This window comes from Hypanus sabinus (assembly GCF_030144855.1).
Source record: "Hypanus sabinus isolate sHypSab1 chromosome 1 unlocalized genomic scaffold, sHypSab1.hap1 SUPER_1_unloc_1, whole genome shotgun sequence".
Classification (NCBI taxonomy): domain Eukaryota; kingdom Metazoa; phylum Chordata; class Chondrichthyes; order Myliobatiformes; family Dasyatidae; genus Hypanus; species Hypanus sabinus.
The window spans coordinates 445,021-452,089 of record NW_026778903.1 but is presented as its reverse complement, the minus strand read 5'-3'; positions in this window follow the sequence as shown (position 1 = coordinate 452,089).

The window sequence follows — 7,069 nt, the reverse complement described above, 5'->3', positions numbered from 1 at the left end:
GGTAGGCTAGGGCGAAGCGTCTGTGTCTGGAAACTGTGCTGAGCCGAGGCTGGAGTTTGACTGTCCTCTCTCTCCCTCTCACTCACACACCGACGGTCTCCCTCTCTCTCTCTCTCTCTCTCTCTCTCCCCCTCCCCCTCCCTTCCTCTCTCTCACCCCCTCCTCCTCCCTCCCTCTATCTCTCTCTCTCTCTCTCCCCCCCCTCTCCAGAAGACTAAGATGCATGGGATCCACAGTGAATTTAGCCATTTGGTCTCATAGAAGTCAGAGTGGAGGCAGGAGACCCATGTGTACTGGTATTCCGTGGGGATCTGTCTGGGTCATACACTGTTGGTGATAATAGAAATATCTTGGAGGAGAATATAGCTGGGTGGTTTGTAGACTGGTGTTGTGAGTAGTGTACAAGTCTGGCAAAGGACAGAGCGGGATGCAGACACGGGTAGAGAAATGGCATATGGAGACCACTTTCCAGACGATTGATAGTGCGGTAAAGAAGGCAAAGTTAAACAAGCTCAGTAAGATGTGTCAGTGATTGAAAACTAACGAGGAGAGTAAAGTCAGAATCAGGATCAGTTTTAAATTTACCCGCATCCGTCGTGAAATCTGTTAACTTCGCGGCAGAAGTACAAAGTAATGCGTGTTAAAATATAGAAAAATAAATAAATAAATTACAGCAACTTCATATATGTATGTTGAATATTTACATGAAAAAAGCACAAAAACAGAAATAATAAAATTGCATGGGTTCAAAGTCAATTTAGAAATCAGATGGCAGAGGTGAGTAGTCCCCGGATTTGTTAAGTGCGGGTCATCAGTGCACAGTGGGAAACATGAAATACAGTTTTTTACGCCCACGAGCCCTAAAGTTGGTGACGGTAATCAGGAATACAACAAGCTGTACCAATCAGCAGTGTCAGTTGTGCTTCAGAGCCTCTTTAAATGCATCAGATCAGCCGGCGCCTCACCACAGCGGCAGTGATGCGGTTTGGAGCGGCTGCTCCCTTCGGGCCCGGCATCATCCCACAACTGAATACCCTCAGGTAAAGGTCCCGGGATCGTGACGGTGGGGCTGTGCTGGTGGATACTACCGGACCGTTGTTGCCGAGACGGGGACGTTGTGATGGGTCGGGTCGGGTCAGCGACGGGGACAGATACCAGTACCGGCGACGCTTCACACACAGGGATTGGCGGGGTGGGGCGGTGGGAGAGAAAGGGTCTGTGGGCCGGGAAACTGTGCTGGGCCAGGGTCGGGTTTATACGAGAAACGGGACTGTCCAGACTTCCTCTGAGAGTAAAATCCTTCACTAATCGAAAAAAATCGGCACGATTTGGCAACTCAACCTCTCCACCCTCTGGTCCGGCAGCACCAGAGGTCGATAAGGTGCAGAGAGATTCTGATCTATTACTCCGTATCTCTGTTCATGTATACTGAACCGCGAACAGGGGACCCCATCATACAAACTCTTCTCCTTCCTGCCATCTGGGAAAAGCCACTGAAGCATTCGGGCTCTCACGACCAGACTATGTAACACTTTCTTCCCCCAAGCTATCAGACTCCTCAATACCCGAAACCTGGACTGACACCTTGCCCTACTGTCTTGTTTATTATTTATTGTAATGCCTGCACTGTTTTGTGCACTTTATGAAGTCCTGGGAAGCTCTGTAGTCTAGTGTAGTTTTTTTTTTACCCCTTGTGTTGTTTCTTTTTACGTAGTTCAGTTTAGTTTGTGTACTGCGTCAAGTAACATCATGGTCCTGGAAAAACGTTGTCTCATTTTTACTATGTATTTTTAAAAGTGTCTTGATTTGAAGTGCGTCTTGGACGCCTGTCAGCTCAATGATAAAATACCTCACAGTTCGTGTATCAACCAGAGCGGCTGGGATGCGGGGAGGGGCTGAGGCGGGATTTAAGCGAGCTTCCTATTGGCTGTTCAGGTAATCCCGCCCATCTAGATCCCACCTAGCAACACACACAAAATGCTGGTGGAACACAGCAGGCCAGGCAGCATCTATTGGGAGAAGCACTGTCGACGGTTCAGGCCGAGACCCTTCGTCAGGACTAACTGAAAGAAAAGATAGTAAGGAATATGAAAGTGGGAGGGGGAGGAATGAAGCTAAGAGCTGGAAAGGTGTTTGATCAACCTCCACCCTGATGGCATGAACATTAATTTCTCTAACTTCCGATAATGCACCTCCTTTCCTTCTTACCCCATCCCTGACATATTTATTTTCCTTTTTTCTCTCTCTCTCTCTCTCTCTCTCTGCCCCTCTCGCAATCAGTCCTTGCTGTTCTCCATCTCTCTCTTGAGCTCCCCTTCCTCTTTCTCTCTCCCTAGGCCTCCCGTCCCCTGAATTCTCCAATTTCAGGTAATTCCCTCCCTCTCTCTTTCTCCCATCCGTTTCACCCTGCCTCCTCCTCCAGCTGTCTATTACCTCTCTCACGATTCTGCCTTCGTCTACCACACATAGTGCTTTCCCCTTACATTCCTTCTTCAGCTTTCCTACCTATCCCCTCCCCCACCCCTTAATCTTTCCTCTTGCTGGGTTTTCACCCAGCACTTACCAGCTTCTCCTTCCCACCCTCCCCCCATCTTCTTTATGGGGCCCCTGCCCGCTCCCCCTTCAGTCCTGACGAAGGGTCTCAGCCCGAAACGTTGACTGTTCGTTTCCATGGATAATGCCTGACCTGAGTTCCTCCAGCGTGTTGTGTGTTTTCCCATGATCCTTTCCCTCTCCAGCTCTGTATCCCATTTGCCAATCACCTTTCCAGCTCTTAGCTTTACCCTCCTCCTGTCTTCTCCTATCGTTTTGGATTCCCCCTCCCCCTATCATATCCCTTACTATCTTTCCTTTCGGTTAGTCCTGACGAAGGGCCTCAGCCCGAAACGTCGACAGTGCTTCTCCTTATAGATGCTGCCTGGCCTGCTGCGTTCCACCAGCATTTTGTGGGTGTTGCTACCATGCAGAACCTGGTCAAAGTCTTTGCTAAAGTCCATCCAGACCATATTTACTGCTTTGATCATCTTCGTTAGCTCTTCAAAAGTCTCAGTCACATTTGTGAAATGATGAATTTGGTGTTCTGGGATTGAACACCAAATACCCTGCCTGCTGTGAGAGGGGTCAGTGTTGTACGTATTTATTGTACTTGTCTTGTAGTTGTGACAATATGTTATTGTTATATTAAAGTGTTCACCCCAGAGTGAGGGAGTGGGGGATGGAGATTGGAAATGATGGAAACTCTCAGCAGGTCAGACAGCATCTGTGGGGGGGGGGGGGGGGGGAAGGTAGACACGGAATTAAATTTCCATTTGAAAACACTGTCTACACTCCCCCTGCCTCAGGGAAGCTGCCAGCATAATGAAAGACACCTTTCATCCTTGTAATTCTCTTCTACGATGAAGGTGAATTCTTGACAAACTTCATCACCCTTCACAGCACCACCAACTTGTCTTAGCACATGCCTGATAAACATACCAGCACCCTTTACAACTCAGTTGGTAACAAATCACACATTTGGTACCCTCTGGTCAACCACAGGTCAGACATCAATCAGAAAAGTATCTTCCCATCACTACCATCGAACTCTGATCACCAGCCGATGTTGGATCCAATTATCTGGCTCACTTTGGACTCCAAGTGCCTTCCAGACCAGTCCTTCATATCAAAGATCTTACTAAAGTGTAGGTAGATAACATCTACCTCACTGCCCTTATCGATCCTTTTATTGACCACCTTGAAAAAATCCAGGCAAATTAGATGCACAGGAATTAACTCTACAAAGATGAGCTGAAGTGCCTGTATCCGGAAAATTCTGTGACTTTCCCAGCCAAAAGCCAGTCAGATCCACCGTTGTCCCTTGTAAATTGCACATCTCCCAGGATGTGCCATGTATAAGAGAATCTACAGACCCCTGGGTGGGTATGCAGCTCTGGGTCAGTTCTGCAAGCCCAGGTGTGGGATTTCCACAGTCCAGTCCAGGATCTCTTGGAAGTAATTCCTGCCTCTTTCCCAAATATGTGGGAGTGATGGAGGTAGTTTTATTGGCTGTGAACAAAACTGACCCCTGGTGTGAGAGGGCTCAGTGTTATAAGTATGAATTTTAGTATTTATGGTTATAAATTATTCTTGTATTTATGACAATACATTATTAAATTAAAGTATTCAATCTGGATTGAAGGACTGTGGAAACAGATTAGGAATAATATCTTTTATACTTTTTTGATCACGTGTGCCTAAATGGGCAACGATCTTCTAAAGCGAACTCTCGCGTGTGCCATTGTAATTTTGAGCAGTTTATGATTAATTTATAACAATAAATATGTACTTTTTCCTTAAAGAATGTTGTGCTCATTATTGAAATGTATTCACTGTTTTACTACTAATATAAGCATAACAGGCAGTTTGCCATCGACATTCTGTCCCGTCTCGAAATCAGAAGGATGTCGTCCCAATGCCGTTCGTGCACTGCTGAAGGTTTAGAATAAATCAGAGTGTGACACAGCACCGTGCACTTTCAGTTCCAACAATTCTCGGAGTACAACAGGAGGAACGCATGAAGTGTCAGGCAGTGAACAAGGGGAGCATCTACCAAACAGGGAAGGAGATTGACCAAACAGTTGTGTCACACATGCACACACTCACGTGCACACACACATACTCTATTTTCTACATTTAGCCCATAATAGATAGGGACAGGATTAGGCCATTCGGCTCATTGAGACCACTCTCCCATTCCTTCATGGCAGAACACATCACCTTGCCCTCCTTTGTATTAAACTCCATCTGCCCCTCTCTGCACAATCCTCCATCCGATCTGTATCCAAGCCAACTTTCCTCACTCTCCACAAGACCATCAACTTGTCTTTGACACAAACCTACCAATTATATCTTCACCATTCACACACAACTGATTTATTATCAGATCACACAAGTTACCCTTTGATACATCACAGAGTAACACATCAATCAAAAAAGCAACTTCCCAACTCTACCTCCAACTTCTGATTACCAATTAACTAGTTTACCTTGGACCTCAAGAGCTCCTGGACCAGCTCTCCCTAACAAAGATCTAACCAAAGTGCGTGTCGATAACATCCACCGCACTGTTGTTGTCAATCCTTGTCCTTGACAATCCAAAAATTAATGGGAGGGGGTTGAATTCTCCTATGCAAGGAGGATCTGAAGGGCCTGTATAGTTCTGTGACATTCCAGGTCAACCAATTCCCATTTGGATTTAATGATTGTTTGTCTACCAGGCGTCCGATGTATGGGGGAAAACTCTGGATCCCTGGGTGTATGGGCACCCCTGGGTCAGTTATGTCAAACCGGGCTTCCAGGCATTCAACTGCAGATACTAAGCATGGGCTTTTCACGCAGTCCACAATCTCATGGGAGTAATTCCTGCACCAGCGAACCAGGTTCAATTCCCACCACTGCCAGTAAGGAGTTTGCATTCTCTCCCCATGACCATGTGGGTTTCATCCGGGTGATCCAGTTCCTCCCACAGACAGTTGGTAGATTAACTGGTGATTGTAAACAGTCCCATTATTAGGCTCGGATTAAATCGGGGTATTACTGGTGTTACGTACCCCGTACTGGGTCACTTATCAGCAAAGATAGAGAGGTCCGTTGAAGTCTGATGGTACAATTTTTAACAGTATTTATTGATAAAAATACACAAAAATAATATCAATGCAAACATACAGATAATATACATCGTCAATACTAAATCTAAAAGCGCGGGTATAATAATAATCAATAAGAAATAGCTCTATCGTTGTCTAGGGGATAATGTATTGTCCTATGAAATTATAAAAGTCACTTAAGTTCATTCAGGCTGCAGCCTTTGGTTGGAGAAAGACAGATTTTTTAGAACTTGCCAGCTTTTCCTTTTTATGATGTCGATCCTTCGAAATTTCGTTGGTGGTGATCTCTTCTTTAGCAAAGCTGTCTTCCGTGGTAAGGCCTCAATCCCGGGCAATGGGAAAGGACACACGTGGGCCCTCCACCGGCTGTTGCTATTAAACACTGCCACGGGATTTCTAGCGTTTCTCCTGGTGCGTCTGAAGAGGTTGTTCCCCAGACCCTCTTTTATCCTTACTCACGGGGTCAGATGTCAATCAGGTTGGGAGGATGCCATCCCCCAACCAGCCCATGTTGCTTATTCACTGAGGGCTACAAATAAATAGCACAGTGCTCATTACACAATTCCATCTCCAAGAGACAATGGCCGTTTCCCGTGGCTTTGTATCGCTGAGGGGCTAGGACATTCCAAACCCCTTGTGGATTCATTTCCTGGGTCTCCTGACCTGAATTAATAGTGATCTTGCGATTCTCAGAAAGGAGGGGTCTACTTTATACCCTTCGGCCCCTCAGAGTTGGGGCACAGGCATAACACTGGGTGGTGTGCCTCCAAGCACCAGAATGGCCCGTTCCGTGCTGTATCTCAATAAATAAACAAATTCATCAATATTAAAAGTTACACGTAGAGTTGGCAACTGTAAACATTGTTGAAGCTACGAGGAGATTTCACATTGACTTTGTCAACAGTAAAAGTTGTTCAAGATACATGTATAATCATACACACAGATCCTCAACAATCATGTATGTAATTCCAATCAACAAACTCAAAAAGCAAACTGTACCTCCCTCTGCAACTGGACCCTTGACCCCCTCATCGGGGCACCACTGTCAGTGGGGATCAGAAAGATCATCTCTACCTCGTTGATACCCTACATTGTCACACCTCAGGGGTGTGTGCTTAGTCCACTGCTCAACTCTCTCTACACCCATGACTGTGCAGCTAGGCACAGCTCAAATGCCAGCCATAAATTTGTTGATGACACAACTATTATTGGCAGAGTATCAGACAAGGAGGCATACAGGAGTGAGATAGATCAGCTGGATAAGTGGTGTCACAACAACAACCTTCATTGCTACCATCAAGGAGGACGTTCAGAGCCTCAGGGCACACACCTAAATTTCAGGAACAGCTCCCCCTTCACCATCAGATTTCTGAATCGATAATCAACCCATGTACACTTCCTCATCATTGCTTAGCTCTCTGCAC